General features: G+C 48.3%; 1 protein-coding gene across 2 annotated transcripts in view; it reads left to right on the forward strand.

The window, feature by feature from the left end:
• Positions 1 to 24,273, forward strand: part of cobl (cordon-bleu WH2 repeat protein) — a 568,107-nt gene that overhangs the window by 508,934 nt on the left and 34,900 nt on the right. The gene's annotated exons all lie outside the window — the stretch shown is intronic.

Here is a 24,273-nt window from a genome sequence, read left to right on the forward strand (position 1 = left end):
TTTAATATTTTCCTGTAAAATTCTTCAAAAACAATAAAAGAATTGTAATTTCAACAGTTAAAACTGAAAGCTGGAGATCCAAGTATTTGTCCCTTTGTATTGCATAACTTAAAAATGATCCTCTCCACTAGAAAATAGCCTTCAGCACTACATTTAGTTATATGTCGTACAATTGTCCTGTTATATTTTGAAATTAAATATGTGTGATCTAGATTAACCAAAAGTCTGGGAATACTAGAACAAATGTGTATCCAATGCAGATGGGTGATATTTAAGCCAAGGTCCTAACCTAGCCTTTTGAGATGGACTACAGAGAGGTTTTTTTTTTACATTATATACAGTAGCCTTTTAGATTTCCTTGCCAAATGGAAATTGTGTTTTTTCCATCAAGAAAGAATTTTAAAATACTGGATCCAGCTACTGCCTCCATCGCAAAAGACTTGATTAGAGGAAAGTGATTTTTGTGAAGTAAGAGTGCCATAAACAGGTAGTGAGGATATTTCCCTCCTTCCATGAGCCAATTAATTATTTTTTTGCTGGCCCTAGTTAGGAAATTGTTCCATATTGACATTCTTGGAAGGGATAAGATTGTTTTATTCCTTGAGTTGAGGCCGGCCTTTGAAAATATTGAACGATACCTGTGAAGTTTGTTTAGGCAGGTCTACAAAGCAAGCATCTTAGAGTCTTGGCCTGCTAGAGAGAATCTGTGACAGCCAGACAGCAGGATACTTTGGGCTAGCAAAGCAAGAATGTTTTGATTGATTAAAATTTACTACATTCCCAGGCTACAGCAACTCTCTCCACTTTTAGATTTTCTGGCCGGCAGCCAGCCAGATTAAACTTATAAAGGATATTTTTGACATGTTTTCTGTTTCTACCTCTGTTGAGTTCAGTTTAGCAAAACTGGAGCTCCAAATGTGTGAGCAGGATTTTAGAAAGCAAAAACCTGCATTTTTATAGTGTCTTTCAGGACCTCATGACAACCCAAAGCGCTTTACAGCCAATTAAGTACTTTTGAAGTGTAGTCACTGTTGTAGGAAATGAGGCCACCATTTTTCACACAGCAAGGTCCCACAAACAGAAATTATATAATGACCAGTGATGCTGGTTGAGGAATAAATATTGGCCAGGACAATCGGAGAATTCCCCTGCTCTTCTTCGAATAATGTCGAGTTCTTTTACATCCATCTGAGGGCAGACGGGATCTCGGTTTAATGTCGCATCTCAAAGGCAGCACCATCGGCAGTGCAGCACTCCTCGGTACTGCACTGACATGTCAGCCTGGATTATGTGGTTAAATCACGACCTTCTGACTCAGAGATGAGAGTGCTACCACTAAGCCAAGGCTGACACCTTTATTTATATATAAAACTTTTGTTGCTATGTACAAAGATTGGGAATGTTCAGAAGGATATCCTGTCCTAAAACCTAAGGTTTCCTTTGTGATGGTAGCTGTTATGTACACTCCATGAGAAATAAAAACAGACGTTGCTAAAAATACACAGAAGATCTATTAACATTTAAAAGGAGAAAAGACAGATTAAGATTATGAGTGGACACTTTGTAAGAACTGGAAAAAGGAAGGAAAGAGAGCCTTTTGAGAGGACTCTAAACAAAAATGGTCCTCATTTAATTTAGATTCAGGGAGACTAGTATCCTGCGTTTACACTATTAAATCTGGCTCCTTTATCCTGGCGGCACTATTGTAGACCCATGAAGAACTGGGAGTCAGATTTACAAATAAGCAGCTAATAGGTTTATTAGCCTATAAACAGACTTTCAAAGAGAGCTGGAAAAAAGAGGAAAAATGCTGGATTTCTGGCACAAGCACGCTGGGCCGAATAACCTCCATCTGTGCTGTATCATTCTATGATTCTGTACATAATCTCAGTGAGGCTGTAAAAGAGCACTGGGCCGAGGTACACTCCTGGTGCAGGCTTGCCCCCTGGCTGGAAAGAAGTCTGCAGCTCCACTCATGGCTGCCAGTGGCAGGGCCTTCTGGTTGCTGCTAGAAAGTCATTTTGCATATTGACAGCCTGGCCTTCGTGCTGGCAGTACCAAGTTGCAGAAAAATTTCCAAGTCCTAAGTGAAAAGTGGGGCCTGCACCTTGAACTACATGCAAATGTGCTGTGGAAAATGAAACATGTTGTCCCTGTTCTGTATCCCTGAGGCTCAAAGAAGCATCAAATCTTGTGCACCATATCTTCCATGGAGAAAGAAACTACACAAGTGCAAATTGGAGCCCACTTACTGTGGCAGTTCTGTAGATGTCTGAAGATTTCTTTTGCATTCTCTCTTTAAATGCTACAGGCTGGTGAATAGAGAAATCAGTTAGGAATAAACACATCCTTTACAAAGTAATGTAAACTGTTATAAAATTGTAATTGTAACTAAGAAAAGCTGAAAGAAGATAAATGTACACATAGGGCTCGATTTTGCCAGGCCCGAGGAGGCAGGATTGGAGGCGCGTGAGGTGTTAAAATCCCCTCCAGCCTGCCTCTGAGCAATTTTCCCAGAATTGGGGTCTCAGACCCTGTTTCCATCCCACCTCCAAGATGCGGGATAGGCCCTTAACAACCAGTTAATTACCTGTATAATCCCATTTTGAGAGGCCTTTCTGATTTTAACACTTTTTCCCCGTCCTGCACGTCTCCTCTGGAACACGCCAGTTAATCCTGGCGGCTTCACAAGTGGATTGCTTACTAACAGCTGCAGCTCCACCATTAAAAAGGAGTTTTCACCAATGATCATTTGCAGGTGGCAGAACTTTGTCGTCTCAGGTCTGGGGGAACTTTTAGCAGGCATACTCATTGTTGTGGAAGTTTGGAGCCAGACACCCATCTCCAGTGTGACTTCCTGGGAAACCCCTCTCTCCATCTTGACTGAGCGCTTCATCGACTGAGGCATATACCAGAAGCATGGGAACCATTTATTTCCTTTCCTCCTGGACATCAGATTCGGAAGAAGACTAGCTGACGTAAGAAAACTACTAGGCACTTGGTCTGAGTATTAAACAAGGCTTTAATCAACTGTTTCACAACATGGAGGTCTAGTTGTCCTTCACTAGTTCCTGTTTACAAAATGTCCTGCGCAAGCTGGGCCCATGCCAGAGTATTTATACTCTCCCTGGACAGCGCCACCAGCAGGCCGCCCAGTATTATTTCATAAGTCATTTCTACATGAATGGCAAGATTCATGTCATTAGCCGTGGCAGCAGCAGAACCATGAACAACAACAGCAGCAGCAACAACAGGAGCGCCAAGCTGCTGTTCACCCACCTGAAGCTGCACAGGCCAGAAGGCGTCAGCGCGTGACCACATTGCTGCCCGGGATGCAAGGGACACACTCATGTCGGCCAGATTTGCTTAGCCTGCACAATCAAACACTTTTGCCTCGCACCTTCTTACCAGAGCATCGACAATGGACAAGAACCTGCGGATTCCTACCACTTTGACCACCATACTGACAATTGCAAGTCGCTCTAAGCCCTCAATTTGGAAGTCCCATTTGCGAAATGACACAGGCCAAAACTTCAGCACTTTGCCATCAGAATTTTTTATCACAACAAGCAACTGATGGCATTTCAAAAATAAACATAATATAACACCCAAGTGACTACCCTTGTGACTACTTGTGCATTATCTTCCTCTTACGTGTGCTCCTACATGGTGCTTCCCCTGTGGCTTCAGCAGATGTGGAGGCCCCTTGCTCACTTTCTTCTTGTTCCTATCTCGACACCTTTGGCGGCCGTCCTCTGGGGTTGCGAACCTGTGAGGGCTCGGCAACAGTCTGCTGCTCCTGCGGCTGTGCAGGGGATGATATGCCCATCTCAGTTGGGTGAGGACCCTGGTGAGGCTCTGACCGAGGGCTTTGCAGTGGCATGGTCGTGTGAGCACTTGGAGAGGAGCCCCCACTTCCTTGTTGTCTGCCACCACCGTCCCTCTCATGGATCAGCCCACTTCAGAGCTAGCAAGTGGCTTGACAGCACCTTGCTGCACTTCAGGGGGGCCATGAGGACCCGTTTCTGCATTGGAAGTCCTACTCCAGAGGACTTCTATGAAGGCCTGGTTTCTATGCTCAATAGCTGACCATCGCTCCTCAAGAGATGCCAGTCTATTCTGAACAATGACCATGTTTTCAACACTCTGGCGACTTAGCTCCTCCATGGCTGTAGCCATCCTCTCCTCTACCGTAGCCATCCTTTCCACAGAGGTTGCCATCCTTTCCGTGGTGATGCGTTCACGCGCCAATGCCACCACAAAGGCTCTGCTCATGTTCGCGATGAACTCCTCCATTCGCTCCACACTCGCAGCGACCCTGGAGACAAAACCTGCCAGAGACTCTTGCACATGTTCCTGAAGTTCCAGCATCGCTCTCCTTCTGGATGGACCCAGAGGCACAGGGTCAACATGCAGCTGAGCCGATCTAGCAGAGTCCTGTGCCCTCCGACGAAGACTCTCCTCTGCTGTCCCTGTCTCCACCATCTGCTGATGCTCACTTGTGAGCTGTGATACACCAGGTGACAACATTACTCTATCTTGCGAAGGTCCCATCGAGATGTGAGTGTCTGTGCTAGTGCTGGGTGTGCTGAATTCTGCTGACGCTATGCCCTCAGAGGTTGCAGCTTCCTCTGAGGAGTCTTGAAGCTCAGGCTGTTCTTCCTGGACAGTGGGGACGGGGGCTGTCGATGGTCCTGTGGGGGAGTAAAAGAAAGAGTTAGAGATGTGAGGTAAAGGTTGCATGCACATTGAATTGTACAGATGTTCATAAGTCAATCTGTTAGAGCATCAGAATCATTATCAGTTACTCATGCAATGTCAATGAGAGAGATGCCAAACTATTCTGTCACCAGCTTGCTGTGATGCGCCTGTCTGTCCGTCCCCCACTTGCAAATCTTCCTCGACACCGGAGATTTCCAGGGCCGCCTCCTCCGAGGTGGTGAACTGGGCTATTGAGGGTGGCCCTCCTCCTGTCCTCGCTCTTTCCCCCTTATTGTGGGCTCTCTTTTCCTGCAATGAGGGACACAAGTGGAGTTTGAGTGAGAATGAAGGAGTGAGTATAGAGAATCCACAGCATAGATGCTTAGAAGGAGACAAAGGGCCCTCCTTGTGTGTTGTAAGTTGTAATTGCATCACAGTGATAGGGAGTATGAGGGCTGCACGGTAGAATAGTTAAGTGAATGTAACCATAGAGAGAGATGGAATGGGTAAGGGTGCAGGGATGTCAGTGTCAAGTTGGATGTGGAGGAAAAGGTTGGCAAAGCAGAGTGCTGGTGAGGAGAGGCGATGGGGATCAGATTGAGGGTGATGGGAAAGTCATACTCACTTTTCCTGTGCGGAGAAGGTCATGAAACCTCTTCCTGCACTGCAGTCAGGTTCTACAGCACATAGAGATTGAGTTGACCTCCTGGGCCACTTACACCCACACAGCTTTAGTCTGCTGGGGAGGCTTTTTCCTCCCTGAGGAAAGGAAGAGCACCTCCTTATTTGATCTTGCTCCCTCCAATAGAGCTTGAAGGGAGGCCTCATCGAACCTTGGAGCACACTTTGGCCTACTGCTGGACATAGTTGCTGAATGAAGCGATCACAACAATGGGCATAAAGTTTAAAGTCTCCAGAAGAAGCAAGGCTGCTTGCATGCCTTAAATCCAGCAGCATTGATGACGTCATCGGAGATGACTTTCTGTATGAAAAGACTCATTGGGCATGGGGTTTCCACACGCTGGAAATCAGGTGCCCAATTAGGGCAAAATCGCACTTTTTTCAACACTTCACATCGGAGTCGGGGTCCTGACATGCAAACCACCTGAGACGCCCCAGCCCGCCCCCAAAGGCAAAATCGAGCCCATAGGTTCGCATAAAAATGTTAAAAATAGCTCTAACAGGTAAAGAAAGTAAGAAAAATGAAGAAATTACAAAGTTTGAACAGAGGAGTTGTTAAAAGATAAAATAAGTAGTTGCAGAAAAAAATCACTGGGAAAGGTTAGAGATGAAACTCAGAAGGAACAAAAATATAAACAGCAATCAAAATTATCAGGGAAACTTAATTGTGGATTATCAAATTCAGAGGAAATGGGAGGGGCGGAAACTGTGACAGGGATTACAATCCATCATGGAACTGTAATTCTTTTTCCCATAATAAATATTACTATTCAAAATGTTTGTATAGCATTGTGACAAGGAGTGACTTTTAGGTTGTGAGAAATAATAGGTTAACAAAATGGAAAAGATAAATGTCGAAACTGAGGAAAATATAGATATGTAATAACTGGGGAGAGCTGATCATTTTAATGAAACTCAAAAGTGAAAGAAACAGGAAAAGTTGAATATTCAAAACCAAAAGTAAATTCAGAAGCTGAGAAAAAAATGTAAATAAAATTGTGGATCAGTTGGTACTCTCACCTCTGAGTCTGAAGGCTGTGGGATCAAAGCCCATTCCAGGACTTGGGCACATAATGTAGACTTGATTTGCTCTCTTTTGTTATGTGTCATTTTGTCCTGCAGCAGATTAGTAATCTTGAGGTTTTGAAAGTTTTATTAGTGACAGATGCCCATCTATTTTACATACGAACAATGACGGACAGGTAAAGACCCTCTGGCCCATCGAGCCTGTCCCACACAATTGCAATACCTTGTGTATCAGAATAGACACTCTCCACCTCACTTGAAACCATGTGATCTCCTGGGAGACGCAAAAAAAGCTTTAAAAAAATCCAGGCCAATTTAGAGTCATAGAGTCATAGAGTTTTACAGCACAGAAAGAGGCCCTTCGGCCCATCGTGTCTGCGCCGCCCATCCATCCCTGTCCAGTCTAATCCCATTTTCCAGCATTTGGTCCATAGCCTTGTATGCAATGGCATTTCAAGTGCTCATCCAAATGCTTCTTGAATGTTGTGAGGGTTCCTGCCTCTACCACCCTTTCAGGCAGTGAGTTCCACATTCCAACCACCCTCTGGGTGAAAAAGTTCCTCCTCAAATCCCCTCTAAATCTCCTGCCCCTTACCCTGAATCTATGCCCCCTTGTTATTGACCCCCCTACTAAGGGGAAAAGTTCCTCTTTGTCTACCCTATCTATGCCCCTCATCATTTTGTACACCTCAATCAGGTCCCCCCTCAGCCTTCTTTGCTCCAAGGAAAACAACCCCAGCCTGTCCAGCCTCTCTTCATAGCTGAGGTGCTCCATCCCAGGTAACATCCTGGTGAATCTTCTCTGCACCCTCTCCAAAGCAATCACATCCTTCCTATAGTGAGGCGACCAGAACTGCACACAGTACTCCAGCTGTGGCCTCACCAGCGTTTTGTACAGCTCCATCATAACCTCCCTGCTCTTATATTCTATGCCTCGGCTAATGAAGGCAAGTATCCCATATGCCTTTTTAACCACCTTATCTACCTGTTCCGCTGCCTTCAGGGATCTATGTACATGTACACCAAGGTCCCTCTGACCCTCTGTACTTCCTAGGGTCCTACCACTCATTGTGTATTCCCTTGCCTTATTTGTCCGTCCAAAATGCATCACCTCGCACTTTTCAGGGTTAAATTCCATTTGCCACTTTTCCGCCCATCTGACCAACCCGTTTATATCGTCCTGTAGCCTGAGGCTTTCCTCCTCACAATTTACCACCCCACCAATTTTCGTGTCATCTGCGAACTTACTGATCATACCTTTTACATTCTCATCCAAATCATTTATGTAGATCACAAACAACAAGGGACCCAGCACCGATCCCTGAGGTACCCCACTGGACACAGGCTTCCAGTCACAAAAGCAACCTTCGACCATCACCCTCTGCCTCCTGCCACTCAGCCAGTTTATGATCCAACGCGCCAAGGCACCCTGGATCCCATGGGCTCTTACCTTCTTGACCAGTCTCCTATGCGGGACTTTGTCAAAAGCTTTACTGAAGTCCATGTAAACCACATCCACAGCATTTCCCTCATCCACCCCACTAGTCACCCCCTCGAAAAATTCAATCAGATTTGTCAGACATGATTTACCCTTGACAAAGCCATGCTGACTATCCCCGATTAATCCTTGCCTCTCCAAGTGGAGACTAATTTTGTCCCTCAGAATTTTTTCCAATAATTTCCCTACCACAGATGTTAGGCTCACTGGCCTGTAATTCCCTGGTTTATCCCTGCTACCCTTCTTGAATAATGATACTACGTTAGCTGTTCTCCAGTCCTCTGGTACATCCCCTGTGGCCAGAGAGGTTCTGAAAATTTGTGTCAGAGCCCCTGCAATCTCCTCCTTTGCCTCCCACAGCAGCCTGGGATACATCTCGTCTGGGCCTGGGGATTTATCCACTTTTTGGCCTGCTAAAACCGCTAGCACCTCCTCCCTCTCGATGCTAATATGTTCAAGTATGTCACAGCCCCCTTGCCCGATTTCTATGTCTGCATCGTCTTTCTCCATAGTGAACACAGATGCAAAAAATTCATTTAAAACCCCGCCTACATCATCTGGCTCTACACACAGATTGCCACTTTGGTCCCTAATGGGCCCTACCCTTTCCCTGGTTATCCTCTTGCCCTTAATATACTTATAAAACATCTTAGGATTTTCCTTTATTTTGCTCGCCAGTGTTATTTCATGGCCCCTCCTCGCCCTCCTAATTTCTTTTTTAAGTATGCCCCTGCATTTTTTATACTCCTCTAGGGCTTCTTCCGTCTTTAGTCTTTTGTAACTGCCAAAAGCCCCCCTTTTATTTCTAATGCATTTTTGTATGTCCCTTGTCATCCAAGGTTCCCTTTGCTTGTTGGTCCCACCCTTGACCTTTACAGGAACATGTTGGCGTTGTACTCTCTCTATTTCCCTTCTGAAAGTCTCCCACTGTTTTGATGCGGATTTTCCTATAAGTAGCTGCTCCCAGTCCAATTTGGCCAGATCCTGCCTTATCATATTAAAATCGGCCTTCCCCCAATTTAGAACCCTTATTTCCGGGCCGTCTTTGTCTTTTTCCATGACCACCTTAAATCTCACCGAATTGTGGTCACTGTCGCCAAAATGCTCTCCTACTGACACTTCCACCACTTGCCCGGCTACATTCCCCAGAATTAGGTCCAGTACCGCCCCCTCTCTTGTAGGACTTTCTACATGTTGGCTCAAAAAGCTCTCCTGGATGCACTTTAAGAATTCTGCACCCTCTAAGCCTTTCACACTCTGACTATCCCAATTTATATTGGGGAAGTTGAAATCCCCCACTATTATTACCCTATTATTTTCGCACTTTTCTGAGATTTGCCTACATATCTGTTCCTCTATCTCCCCCTGACTGTTTGGGGGCCTATAGTACACTCCCAGCAAAGTGCTTGCCCCCTTTTTGTTTTTAAGTTCTACCCATATGGCCTCATTAGAGGAACCCGCTAATATATCATCCCTCCTTACAGCAGTAATTGACTCCTTAATTAATATTGCAACACCCCCTCCCCTTTTACACCCCCCTCTGTCTCGCCTGAAGATTCTATACCCCGGAATATTGAGCTGCCAGTCCTGACCCTCCCTCAACCATGTCTCCGTGATAGCAACAATATCGTACTCCCATGTGTTCAACAACAACTTCAGTTCATCCACCTTATTTGCAAGACTCCTTGCATTAAAATAAATGCCTTCCAGCCCTGCCATATTCTCTTTTGCCTTCACATATTTGCTTTGCCTTCCCAGCTGACTTGTTTTTCCCTCTGTATTTGGCTGTAAATCACCCCCTACTATAGCTCCACTCTGTACCCCATCCCCCTGCCAAGTTAGTTTAAACCCCCCCCAGCAGTGCTAGCAAACCTCCCCGCAAGGATATTGGTTCCCCTCTGGTTCAGGTGTAAACCGTCCGACTTGTACAAGTCCCACCTTTCCCAGAAGCAGACCCAGTGATCCAGGAAACTAAAGCCCTCCCCCCTGCACCATCCCTTTAGCCACGCATTCATCTGTTCTATCTTCCTATTCCTATACTTACTAGCACGTGGCACCGGGAGTAATCCAGAGATTACAACCCTTGAGGTCCTGCTCTTTAATCCTTCACCTAGCTCCCTAAATTCTTGCTGCAGGACCTCATCCCTCTTTTTACCTATGTCGTTGGTACCAATGTGGACCACGACCACTGGCTGTTCACCCTCCCCCTCCAGAATGCCCTGCAGCCGCTCAGTGACATCCTTGACCCTGGCACCAGGGAGGCAACAAACCATCCTGGATTCACGTCTACGGCCACAGAAACGCCTATCTGTTCCCCTTACTATAGAATCCCCTACCACTATTGCTCTCCCACTCTTTTTCCCCCCTTCCTGGGCAGCAGGAGCACCGCCAGTGCCAGGAAGTTGGCTGCTGCTGCCTTCCCCTGGTGAGTCATCCCCCTCAACAGTATCCAAAGCGGTATACTTGTTTGAAAGGGGGATGTCCGCAGGGGTTCCCTGCACTACCTGCCTGCCTTTGTTGCTCCGCCTGATGGTCACCCCCTGTGCTGCCCTACCCTGAGGCGTGAACAACTCGCTAAACGTGCTATCCACGAGCCTCTCAGCATCGCGTATGCTCCAAAATTCATCCACCCGCAGCTCGAGCGCCACAATGCGGTCTACAAGTAGCTGCAGCTGGATGCATTTCCCGCACACATGGTCGCCAGGGACACTGGCAGCGTCCCTGATTTCCCACATAGAGCAGGAGGAGCAGAACACGGGTCTGAGCTCTCCTGCCATGACTTACTCCTTTAATTAATCTAAAAATTTATTCAATACCCCAGTTACAGGTATACTCTAGGGCGCTTTATTTACCAACTGTCCTCACCACAACAGAACCCCTAGAAATTTAACACCACAGAATTCAAGCTTGTAATGAAAAGAGAGAAATACTCACCAGCCAATCACTTACCTGCTCCCTGGTGACGTCACACCCCGATTACTTTTTACCTCCCTGCAACTACCGAGCTCACAGACTGGAGTTTCGTATGCCTCTCCTGGCCTCGCTGCCGCTTTTATTGCCGCCGCCGCCGAGTCTCCCACAGGTCCCGCCTCTCGCTGCCTGCCGCCGCTGCTCTGAGGCCTCTCCTGGCCTCGCTGCCGCTTTTATTGCCGCCGCCGCCGAGTCTCCCACAGGTCCCGCCTCTCGCTGCCTGCCGCCGCTGCTCTGAGGCCTCTCCTGGCCTCGCTGCCGCTTTTATTGCCGCCGCCGCCGAGTCTCCCACAGGTCCCGCCTCTCGCTGCCTGCCGCCGCTGCTTTGGGGGGAAAAGATCTGGGAAATTCCTCTCCAACCCATCTAGGCAATTGAAACGTATCCAAGAGATTACTCTAGCCCTGAATTCCCTGCAGTACCTACCTTCTATAAGAAGTGATCTCCGCCCCAGCCAGAAACTGGTCCAGCCCTTGTTTGAAGGAATTCAGCAAATCAGCATCCACTGCACAAGCTGGCAGCCTGTTCCAGAGGTCCGCTATTCTCTGGGAAAAGAACCATTTCCTGACACCTAACCTAGATCTGGCCTTGTACAACTTAAATTTGTGACCCTTGGTCTTCCCTGACCTATTTAATTGGAACAAACTGTCAACTGGAACACAATCTATTCCCTTCATTATCTTATAAACCTCAATCAGATCCCCCTAAGTCTACGCTTCTCTAAAGTGTAGAGTCCCAACACTCTTAGCCTATCTTTATAACTAAAATGCTTTATACTGGAAATTAGTCTAGTGGCCCTCCTCTGCACCCTCTCCAAAGCCTCAATATCACCCACCATGTGAGGAGACTAAAACTGGACACAGTGGGACGAATTTTAACCTAAAAAATGGGTGGGTTTGGAGCGTGGGGGCAGTTAAATTGTTAAAAATCAGAATCCCGACCTGAACCCGCCTCCAACCAGCCCACTTTTAATGGAGACAGAACAGGGGTGGGCAGCTAACCTGCTGCCAGGAGGCGGGACGTCAATTTAAATGTCTACTGGCTTCCGTCATCCACCATCTTCGTAACTTCTTCAAAAAAATACAATTAGATTTGTAATACATGACCTTTTTATGAAGCCATGTTAGGTGTCCCCAATATGCCCCTCTCTATTCAAGCATTCATATATTGCATCCCTAATGATTATCTCAAGCATCTTACCTATTAATGATGTCAAACTAATTTTGTCTAATGCTAAATAAGTATGCATCATACATGACTTAAAGATTTCTTACGTCAAGCCCCTTTAAGATTTCTAACTTACTGTAGTTTGAGTTATAGGTTGCTTATATTTTCCGGTACTGCAGTATGGTGATGTACAGTAAGCATTCAGTGTACTATTTCTCTCTTGGCAGTACTGCAAAGGATAAACTTTTATTAATGCTTTGGATGGTTTGACGCAAATGATTCACAGTTTATGAAGCTACACTATTGGGTTGATAACCTGATGCCGGCTTAGAGTGTCTACTCCACAAAAATTTAAGCATGCAGCCCTTGGACCTACAATATGCCCCACTGCAGGAGGCATATGCAAAGGAATTGGGAGCCAGCGTGCAAACTGTGCACTAAGTCCATTATGCCCTGGATTTCATTTAAATGAGGTGGCCACCCCCATAATAAGGTTGAAAAGCCTGAGCAGTGCTCCAGTTGTACAGTGCCCATTTCAAATGGGCACTAAAGGGAAGGCTACTTTTAAGCAAGAAGAAAACAGGGCACCTCATTTTTTCCCCTGCACAATACTGCCTGCATTTCAGGAAAGCACCTGACACACAATCGGCAGCCATAAGCCCTTCTTGCGTTTCCTACATTACATTAATGATCTAGACGAGGGAACTAGATGTAATATCTCCAAGTTTGCAGACGACACAAAGCTGGGTGGGCGTGTGTGCTGTGAGGAGGATGCCGAGAAACTCCAGTATGATTTGGACAGTTTGGGTGATTGGGCAGATGTATGGCAGATGCAGTATAATGTGGATAAATGCGAGGTTATCCACTCTGGTGGCAAAAACAGGAAGGCAGATTATTATCTGAACGGCAATAGATTGAGAGAAGGGGAAGTGCAACGAGACCTGGGTGTCCTTGTGCACCAGTCGCTGAAGGTAAGCATGCAGGTGCAGCAGGCGGTTAAGAAGGCAAATGGTATGTTGGCCTTCGTAGCGAGAGAATTCGAGTACAGGAACAAGGATGTCTTGCTGCAGTTGTACAGGGCCTTGGTGAGACCACACCTTGAGTATTGTGTGCAGTTTTGGTCGCCTTATCTGAGGAAGGATGTTCTTGCCATGGAGGGAGTGCAGCGAAGATTCACCAGACTGATACCTGGGATGGCAGGAATGACGTATGAAGAGAGATTGTGTCGATTGGGCTTATACTCGCTGGAGCTTAGAAGAATGAGAGGGGATCTCATCGAAACTTATAAAATTCTAACAGGACTGGACAGACTTGATGCAGGAAGGATGTTCCCGATGGCCGGGGAGTCCAGAACCAGGGGTCACAGTCTAAAGAGAAGGGGTAAGCCATTTAGGACAGAGATGAGGAGGAATTTCTTCACCCAGAGAGTGGTGAACCGGTGGAATTCTCTACCACAGAAGGCAGTAGAGGCCAATTCATTAAATATATTCAAGAAGGAGTTAGATATTTTTCTTAGGGCTAAAGGGATCAAGGGATATGGGGAGAAGGCAGGGACAGGGTACTGAATTTGGATGATCAGCCATGATCTCATTGAATGGCAGAGCAGGCTTGAGGGGCTGAATGGCCTACTCCTGCTCCTATCTTCTATGTTTCTATGTATCTACTACACCAGTGACTACATTTCAAAAGTACTTAATTGGCTGTAAAGCACTTTGTGACGTCCTGAAAGACGCTATGCAAATGCAAGTCTTTCATTTTACTTTTTCCACTGATTGCTGGCACCCAATAATAGGGCCTATTGCACTCTTGATGCATCCTGAGACCTGCTGGAGCACCATTAAATGATGTAAACAAATAGACTACATGATGTCAGGTTTCCATGCACAGAGCGACGGAACAGCACTGGCACTTGCTTTGGAGCCACATTATCAGCCTCTATATATCAGGTCAGCCAACTTCTTCCTAACCTGTACCCAAGACCACTGGATCCTGCGCACAGCATTAACTCTGTTGGCTATCTGCTCCCAAGCTATCTTAAATCCCAAGCATTTTTGAGGGAAGTGTCCTATACTAGTCAACACTTCTTTCCCCAAATGTCCTGAATAAGTACCTCCAGCTTGGTGATGAAATCTTCCTCCCCCTATCACGTCAGTTCTGCAGGACAGAAAAATCCTACTTTCCCTTGTGCAGACGTACCTTAAATCTCAAGATCATTGATTCACATGCCACTCCAGGGTCTTGAGAGCCAATTTTAACTTGGGGCGAGACTCGGGGGTGCATGGGCCGAAGCGGGCAGCGAACCTGCTCGGGGGCGGGCAGCCTTCCCGTGCCTGAATTCAGGCAAGTGAAAATTGCAGGTGGCGGGAGCCTGTCAAATGCACTGGAACAACCCACTCCCCCTCCAGCCATCTAACCCCTACCACCCACAACGTCCCCTCCAGGTGGGCAGAGTTAAAAATCGGTGCTCTAGTAAGTTTCAGGCAGTAGAAGCCCTTTGGTCCATCTAGCCACTGTATTCCCTTGGTGAATTATGGAGATTATGCAGAACGTGACATCAGTGAGTGTGCAACGCTAACTTGACGCCCGATCTGCAAGTTTGCCGTTCACGTTATCGGCATGCCTTAAGTGAGGCGAGCTGAGCGAGCGCTGAGAAGCAGGAAGGAGGCTCCAGCAGTGGTATTTAAAGGGATCATCAACAACAACTTGCACCTGACATGTTTGTGCAACTCCAGCAGCTTTATAAACTTCTTTCAAGGTTCTAAGGTAACAGCGAGTGTTGTTGCAAGTGGAAAACACCTTCATTCTTACTTAAAAGACTTCTGCTCACAACACTAGCTCACAGTCATGGACGCACTACTGGTAGTCCCCCTCGCGCTCTAGTATCTTCGGGAGAGGGAGCGGAGTCAGCGAAGAAGACGAGAAGATGCGTGCAGAGGGAGGAGAAGGACCAGGAGGGTGCTCAACTGGAGGCCTTACTCACCTAGAGCACTTCTCATATTCATTTAAGCTAGGAGCAGTGTATTAGGAGGCTCCGCTTCACCAAGGAGGTGGTCACAAAACTCTGCCACCTCCTGCAACCAGACCTGCAGCCTGAGAGCAGGGCAAACTCCCAGTGGCAGTCAAGGTCACCGTGGCCCTCAATTTCTTTGCCAGCGTATCCTTCCAGTCTGCAGCAGGAGACATAGCTAACGTCTCAGTTCATCATCTGTCGCTACATCTGGGAGGTCACTGAGGCTCTCCACACCAGGAGAAGGGACTATGTTGTCTTCTCTTTGAGCAGAGAGAAGCAGGAGCGTGCATGTGGTTTTGCCATGATAACAGGCTTCCCCATGGTGCAGGGCGCCATCGACTGCACCCACGTGGCTTTGCGGGCGCCGTATAACAATCCTGAGATCATCCGTAACCGCAAAGGCTACCACTCACTTAATGTGCAGTTGGTGTGCAACCACGCCCAGCGCTTCCTGATGGTCAATGCCTGCTCTCCTGGCAGAAGCAATGATGCCTTCATCCTGTGTCAGTCCGGTGTGCCAGCACTCTTCCATCGCCACAGCAAACTCGAGGGTGCCTGCTCGGAGACAAGGGCTGTCCGCACTGTACCTGGCTGATGACTCCCCTCTGCAACCCCAACACTCGTGCCCAGCACTCAGAGAGCCATGCTTCCACCGGGAATATATTTGAGCAAAGCATCGAGCTACTGAAGCAACAGTTCCGCTGCCTTGACCGCTCGGGCGGAGCCCTCCAGTACTCGGCTGAGTGGGTGTCCCATTTCGCGGTAGTCTGCTGCATGCTTCACAACTTGGCCATCATGAGGGCGGAGCCCTTGCCACCAGGGATTGCGGGACCATCTATGGAGGAGGAGAAAGAGGAAGAGGTCGAGGAGGGAGGGAGGGAGGCAGGCATCCGATTTCCCTTCCCGATGGGCTGTCTGTGAACACCACATCAGACTCCGGTTCCAAAGAATGAAACCCCAGATCCCTGTTGCTCACCACATCCCCATCATACCTCCTAGGCACAAATCTGAAATGAGAGCCGCCACAAAAGATTCCAAACAAAATACATTTATCAAAAATCAATTCACACATATTTACACTGGCGAAAGAAACTAATCACCCTTGTGCAATCCCTCAGTGCCTGTCATTCGGATGCCCTTTCCTGTCCTAGTGCTCCTATGAAGTGCTCCCCCAGTGGCTGCAGCATGGCTGTTGGAAGGCTGTTGAGTTTCTATGAAGGAGACTTCAGATGGCCTTGCAGGACGACCTCGAGCAGCTCTGGCCCTAGAAGGCCTGGCTGTGAACAGCATCACCTCGGCATGGGCGGCAGCAGTCTGGGTTAGCTGGCTGACAGGCAGTAGCAAGGGCAATGGCGGTGGTGGGAACAGGAATGCTGTCATCCTGAGAGAGGCCAGCAGGTTCCTGCACCACTGACCCATTGCCACTCCCCCGGGGCGGTGCCTAGCAATCTGTTGGAGCGCAGATTGCTGGACTGCTACGACACCCTGCAAGGCCCGGTTGACAGTGTGGCAGCAGTCTGAGCTTGGGTGGCATCAAGCTGAGACTGCATGACAGTGGTCTGAGCTTTGCTGGCATCAAGCTGAGACTTCGTGAGAGCTGTCTGTACTTTCGCTGCAGCACTAGGACGTTGGGTTGCTTCCGCCAGTGCTGTAATGACAGTGCGACATCGCCCATCCCACACAGCATAATGCCTGGGTTGATACATTCTCTGGCCCCCAGCCTGGAAATCCTGAGCTCCAAGCTTTGCACAAAGCCCCTTGCTATGTTGGAGGCAGGCTCCTCCATGCTCCTTGACATTGCCAAGAGGCTCTCTGGCAGGCTTGCCATTGCACCGAACATTTCAGTGTGCATGCCCATCATTCTTCCTCTGAAGGCTACCCCATCAAGGTTCTCATCTGAGTCCTGTGCAGCAGAACTCACCTTCCGGGAGCTGGCCCCTGAGCTACCCTTTCCCTCTGGCCTTCTGCAACCCACTCGTGCCCGGTGCCTCACCCTGTGCAGATCCCGCTTCTACACTAGCCTCTAAAGTACACGCAGAGTGAGTTTCTGAGTTGGTGTCTGCGAGTGAGAGATGCAGTGACGCTGTGTCGTCTTCTTCTCCCCCTTCGCTCTTGTGCATCGCCTTGGGGACAGGCTGGTCTGGTGCTTGTTGTTGATTATCTGAATGCAGAAGGGCACAAGCGTCGGGTTATGGTGAGGGGAGGGGTGGTGGGCGAAGCAAGATATGCATACATACAGCATAAGCAGCTTAAAAGTGAGAAGAGATTGTGGGATGAGGGGGAAGTGGGATGTGAGAAGAAGGATTAGGAATGACCATACCATTGTTGTCCCCAAGGGGTTCAACGTCACCAGTTTGCCACGACCTCTATGATCTGCTGCCCAATGATCTACAGCATTCTCTCCTCCAGCTGGCTGAGGTCATGGATGTCAGCCTGCCCCCACCTGTCTGCCGCTGCTCCCTCCGATTATGCGCAATCTTGACCTGCAAGAGAAAGGGAAGTGTGTGAGTGAGCGTGGTGCAATGTGTTTGGGTGATGTGCCTGCCATAGTTGAATAGCTGTCAGTGTGTGCAAGGTGTGAGATGTGGGTGTGAGTGTTGCCACCGTGGTAAGGTTGTGAGGGTGAAAAGCTCTGATTGTGAGGTGTAAGTGGTGATAGGTAGAGATTGTTGGTGGGCGAGTGCTGGGGGTGTGGTGCATTGAGTAGTGTGTGAGGCTTGTGGTGCAGATGGTGGGATATGCATTTGCTGAAGCCTTCACTCACCTTGATCTGCCGTGTGAGGTCATTAAACTTCTTTTGGCACTGGGTCGCCGACCTTGGCACCACAGTGCTGGCCGTGACATAGGCAGCTATCTCTTGCCAGAGAACTTCACGAGGTGTGTGGCGAGGGCTTCCCGCCAATGTGTGGGAAGAGGACAGCCCGCCTCCTCCACGACAATGGTCAGTGCCTTAAGAGCTGCGTCAGAAAATCTGCGGGCTCTCTCCCTTTGCTGACGCTCCGCCATAGGTTTGCACTACCTTCTTCTTGCAGCTATAGTTCTGAGTGGCTTGCCAATGAGGTGCTGTAGTATCAATGCAACACCCCTTTAAGTACTGAATAAAACCTGTGCCACACATGACTGGAAATTAGACTGGACCCGAAATTGGCCCACCTGTTGAGCGGTAAGCCAATGAGCAGCAGTTTTAGTGCTGAAATCAAGACTACAATCATGTTAATGAGGACTGAGCATGAATTTTGTGTGCTACCTTTTGAGGTGACGCAGCTTAACATCATTGGGCCTTAACACTGCCTGTTTTGTGGCCATATCCAATTTCTAGGCTCCTGTTTCTAAGCACATCACTGCCAAAACTTTTATCAAATGTGACAAAGTAATGACAGGGAACAGCAACAGATGTGCAAACAGTAGAATCAGCAACACTGCAATAAACTGAGTAAAAGATGAAGCATTTCACCTTTTTAACGTGGACATTTACAAAGTTTTAAAACCAGACTATAAATGTTAAACCATTTTAATAAATTTAGCGCTCATTTGATAATATATTAAAGTGATCAATCTTCAACTGAGTATTATCAAGTCTCCAAAAGTAGATATTACTATGTCTGGGCTTGCATGTGGGAGCATTTGCAAAAATAAGAATGTTGTTGCAACAAACAAGTTATCTTATCATCTTGCTCAATTTGCCAATCAAGCGTGTCATATAAAGTAGGTTACAACATTGAAAAGAGCTTATTAAAAGAAAGATAGATATAAAATCAGAAATTAAAATGAACAGCACAGCAAGAAGGTCAGATAAATAAGTGCAAAAAAGACGGTAGCAAAAATATTGCCCAAGTAGGAAGGGATTAAATGATTAACTCAAAGGTCATGACTGTTTACATGGGTATGTATTAATGGAGCTGTTTATAAGGTCACAGCCATGTGCATCTAGGGCAGGTGTAATTACAAAAGTTCAGACAAGTTGGCTTGCTAAATTCAAGCTTATAGGGATATGATGGAAATTTTTAAACCTGGGATAATGTTTTTGGCATAAATAAGACAATACAAGTTAGATTTTATAAATACATGTGGCGCGATCTTGCCAGTCCTGGCGAGGTGGGTATGGAGGCGGGACTGCCGGGAAAATGGCAGAATCTGGGGGCGGGCACCCATCCCGCCCCAACCCGCCTCCGTGCCATCTTCCCAGGAGGCGGGTAGCCGACCCGCACCGGGTCCCGTCTCCTCGAGGCGGGAAGGGGATTCCAGCCACTTAACTGCCTGTTAACAGGTAGTTAACAGGCAGTTAAGAGGATTTTCCCCATTTTTCCAACAGAGGCGCGGGCTTCCCGACATCGGGAAACCCCGCCAGGGTCAGCGAGGCGAGCAGTGGGTCGGAGGGGTGCAAAAGTGCGCTGTGAAGGTAAGTGATGGGTGCAAGTGTGGAGAGGTGAGTATGTGAGGTGAGTGAAAAGTGACAGAAAATGTTTACTTACCTTTGTTTCTTCCTGCAGGCTTCAACAGTTGGGGGATGTGGAGAGTCTCGCATCTCACCAGCAGAGATGACAGATGGCTGCTGCATTCTCCGATGCAACAACCATCTAATTTCTGCTAAAGAAAGAGGTTTGATGAGTCTTGAATACAAGGACTCATCAAACAACAGAGAACGTCAGTGTTTGACAGCTTCACAGAGCAGTCAAACGATAACAATTCATCTGTCAAAACTTTTTGACAGATGAAACGTCATACACTGACGTTCTCTGTAACCGGCTTCCCCTTAATTGGCCTGCTAAGCCCGCTGGGCAGGCTTAACAAGGTCAATCAAGGGAAAATAGCGTGGGTTGGCCACAAGTCAATGGAGGCGGGACAACGACCCGACAAGCAGCATTCCCGCCTCCAACGCGCCCCCATTGGCAAAATCGCTCCCATGCTCTCTCCAACTCAGAGCGCATATCGGGAATTTGGGCCTAGAGATCGGTGAGCTTCATGGGATTTTCTATCCATTTAAAATTAATCATTGCTTTCCTTCCTACCCTATAATCTTCCACCAAGCTATGTTCTAGTTTGCTGTCAGATTGATTTATCTGTTCTGCAGCTGATGGCTCCATTGATACTTTTTCCATCGGCTCTATTCTCATTCCCACTCTGTTGCTTCTCCAAAGCACTGACCTCTCGGAAACATCCAACCCTAGCCACTCTTTTTTTTAAGATACCACTTTACAATCATCAACACCCTGCAAATTATACCCTCTCAGTGCACACGTCCTCCACCCTTCTCACATTAAATGATTATATCACTATATGTTGATCTTTTTTGGGGGCATTGCTGGAACGGCCAGGATTATTTGCAGGACTCGGGAAACCCGACAGCTAATGGAAGGCGAGGACTGCTGGATTCAGGAGCTAAGCGCCTTTATACTTACCTCCTGATTCCAGCGTCCCTGCCTCACCCACCGCGCCCCGCCCCCGGGACCAGAGACCTCCCACGAGGCCTCCGATTTCTCCCCCCACCCCACCGCAGGCCTCTGATCACACCTTCCCCCCCACCCCCTGGCCTCCGATCGCCTTCCCAGACTTGCCCCTGCCCACCCCACAGATAATCTTCAGGCCGGCCCTGACCCTCTCTCCTTCCCCCTGATGTTCTCTCCCTCCCCCCGATGTTCTCCCCCTCCCCCTGATGTTCTCTCCCTCCCCCTGATGTTCTCTCCCTCCCCCCGATGTTCTCCCCCTCCCCCTGATGTTCTCTCCCTCCCCCTGATGTTCTCTCCCTCCCCCGATGTTCTCCCCCTCCCCCTGATGTTCTCTCCCTCCCCCTGATGTTCTCTCCCTCCCCCCGATGTCCTCTCCCTTCCCCGATCCTCTCTCCCTCCCCCCGATCCTCCCTCCCTCCCCCGATCCTCCCTCCCTCCCCCCGATCCACTCCCCCTTCCCCGATCCTCTCCCCCTCCCCCGATCCTCTCCCCCTCCCCCTGATCCTCTCTCCCTCCCCCCGATCCTCCCTCCCTCCCCCCGATCCTCCCTCCCTCCCCCCGGTCCCCTCTCCCTCCCCCGATCCTCTCTCCCTCCCCCGATCCTCTCTCCCTCCCCCGATCCTCTCCCCCTCCCCCCCGATCCTCTCCCCCTCCCCCCGATCCTCTCTCCCTTCCCCGATCCTCTCCCCCTCCCCCCCGATCCTCTCTCCCTCCCCCCTGATCCTCTCTCCCTTCCCCGATCCTCTCCCCCTCCCCCGATCCTCCCTCCCTCCCCCTGATCCTCTCTCCCTCCCCCGATCCTCTCTCCCTCCCCCGTTCCTCTCTCCCTTCCCCGATCCTCTCCCCCTCCCCTGATCCTCTCTCCCTCCCCCTGATCCTCTCTCCCTCCCCCCTGATCCTCTCTCCCTTCCCCGATCCTCTCCCGCTCCCCCGATCCTCCCTCCCTCCCCCGATCCTCTCTCCCTTCCCCGATCCTCTCCCCCTTGCCCCCGATCCTCTCTCCCTTCCCCGATTCTCTCCCCCTCCCCTGATCCTCTCTCCCTCCCCCCTGATCCTCTCTCCCTCCCCCCTGATCCTCTCTCCCTTCCCCGATCCTCTCCCCCTCCCCGATCCTCTCTCCCTCCCCCCAATCCTCTCTCCCTCCCCCCGTTCCTCTCTCCCTCCCCCGATCCTCTCTCCCTCCCCCCGATCCTCTCTCCCTCCCCCGATGTTCTCTCCCTCCCCCCGATGCCTTAATGCCAGCCTCTGATGTTCTCTCCCTCCCCTGATCCTCCTCCAGCCCCTGATGTTCTCTCCCTCCCCTGATCCTCCTCCAGCCCCTGATGTTCTCTCCCTCCCCTGATCCTCCTCCAGCCCCTGATGTTCTCTCCCTCCCCTAATCCTCCTCCAGCCCCTGATGTTCTCTCCCTCCCCTAATCCTCCTCTAGCCCCTGATGTTCTCTCCCTCCCCTAATCCTCCTCCAGCCTCTGATGTTCTCTCCCTCCCCTGATCCTCCTCCAGCCTCTGATGTTCTCTCCCTCCCCTAATCCTCCTCCAGCCTCTGATGTTCTCTCCCTCCCCTAATCCTCCTCCAGCCCCTGATGTTCTCTCCCTCCCCTAATCCTCCTCCAGCCCCGATGTTCTCTCCTTCCCCTGATCCTCCTCCTGCCCCCAATATACTCTCCCTCCCCCCTGATGCCTCGATGCCAGCCCCCCAATGTTCTCTCCCTACCCCCTCCCAACCCCAATCCTCCTCCGGCCACCGACGTTCCCTCCCTCCCCTCGATGCTGACCCCTGATGTTCTCTCCCTCCCCCCCGATGCTCGAGTCTGGCCCCCGACCACCCCCGTCCCCCACGTGACCCCTCCCTCCCTCCCTCCTCTCCGTGGCCTGGTGCTACAGGCCTACCCATTTGGCTGACTGCGGGTGGGGAACAGAGGTTTGAAATGCAATTCAGGCCATGCCGTTAAATGTGACAGGGCCTGTGGGAAACCTAGGTGCCCCTCTTCTCCAACCCCCCCCCCCCCCCCCCGCCTCCTCGCTTACCCCAGCTCCCACCTCCCGATTAAAATTCTGGCCTTTGTTTTTCAGTTGTATTTGTTTCTTATTTTGCCAATAATGTTTCATCTATGAATTGAATAATTCATTTTGTGGCTGTTAGGCATACAAAGTTAATTTTTCTCCTCAGCTACAGCGCTACTCAGATACAGCACAGGTTAGATATAGAGTAAACCTCACTCTACAATGTCCCATTAAATACTCCCAGAGCAAGTACAGCGTGGGTTAGTTACAGAGTAACGTTCCCTCTACTTGTTTCTTGAATTTTCCAGATCAGGCCATAGTAGATATGTTTATGTAATATGAGAAGCAGCAAAATCTTTGTTGCTAACATCACTGAGAAACTTGACCATACAGAAACTCTTTCCAAGAGATCTGTAGAATTGGAGGATCCTTAAAGAAGACAAGATCTGTACACTAGCTCCCACAATATCAGTGTTCATACCACTTCGATGTGTGTCACACCATCTAACTGGAAGCTATGCCAAGTGCAGTGCCCTTTGACACGTCATTGTTACATACTGCTGGGAAGTATTTTGAAATCACCCCAATCACAGTATTTCATGGTACAAGATGAAAGAATGCATGTCAGGAAGATCAATCAGCACCAATGCCATATTGACCTCACCTGCCATGGTAGCACCAATCATATCTGGAGGCTACGGTACTTGGTAATGATTATGCAGAGATGACTCCACATGTCGTGGGTCAGTAGGGAGCCAGGACCAGGTTTTTGACTGAATAAATTTATATTGTTTAAATCAGCCAACCAGAAGAAATCACATGTTGTCGGCCTTCAGCCAAAGAGTGTGCGGTCTGATCCTACCACTTTAGCAGCCGCTTTGCTAATCTGACTTGCTTCAATAATCTGCTCAAATTCTTTGAGAGGTGATAAAACAGTTGGATGAGAGTTATTCACTGTGAATAACTTACTTTGGATTTCAGGAAGCATTTGATAATGTTCTACATATGAATTTGTTTTAAGATTAGGCTCGTGGAATTAATGGAAAATTAGTACGCTGGTTTGAAAAGTGACTTGGCAATAGGAACCGCAAGGATAATAAATGTAAAAGCTCTGTCTGGAGGCAGTGATGAGTGAAGTTCCACAGGTTTATTAAGTCTCTTGTTGGTCACACTATTTATAAATCACTTGGCAGAAAATACTTGTGATATTAAAATTGCTAGTGTTAGCAAGCAATGTGGCTGAGTGACAAGTATAAGGGAGATAAACAGCATTAAAAGATATCTGGATCAATTAAGCAGATGGAGTAAGGAATAGGAGATACGTTTTAATGAGAAATAAATCTACATATAAGGTTATGCTTACTGGAACATGAAATAGCAAATGTGTACACAACAAAAGGTTGTCCATTAGCAAAGATGAGGAAGGAAAACAAAATGGTGTGCTTTCTGATCATTCACTTAAAGTCTCCAGTCATGATGAATATACTATCAACAAATATATCCGAGCATGTTTGAGTAAAAGCCAAAAGAAGTTATTCTAAGCTTGTATAGATCACCAGTGAAGCTACATTTGGAATATTGTGGGCAAGTGATATTAGGTAACAAAGGTTATTAGAGTTTTAAGTCATGAGGACAGACTCACAGAGCTGATTTTTTTTTAAGAATGTGGACATAACCCTGATCTTTGAAATGCTCAGAAGCATAAATGTAAGTGTTATTTGACTAAAACTGTGAGAATAGTGGACCAAAACTAGCAAGCTTCATATTGAGATT

Source organism: Somniosus microcephalus, chromosome 5 (genome assembly GCF_052327205.1).
Source record: "Somniosus microcephalus isolate GS21.2 chromosome 5, FLI_Smic_1.0, whole genome shotgun sequence".
NCBI lineage: Eukaryota > Metazoa > Chordata > Chondrichthyes > Squaliformes > Somniosidae > Somniosus > Somniosus microcephalus.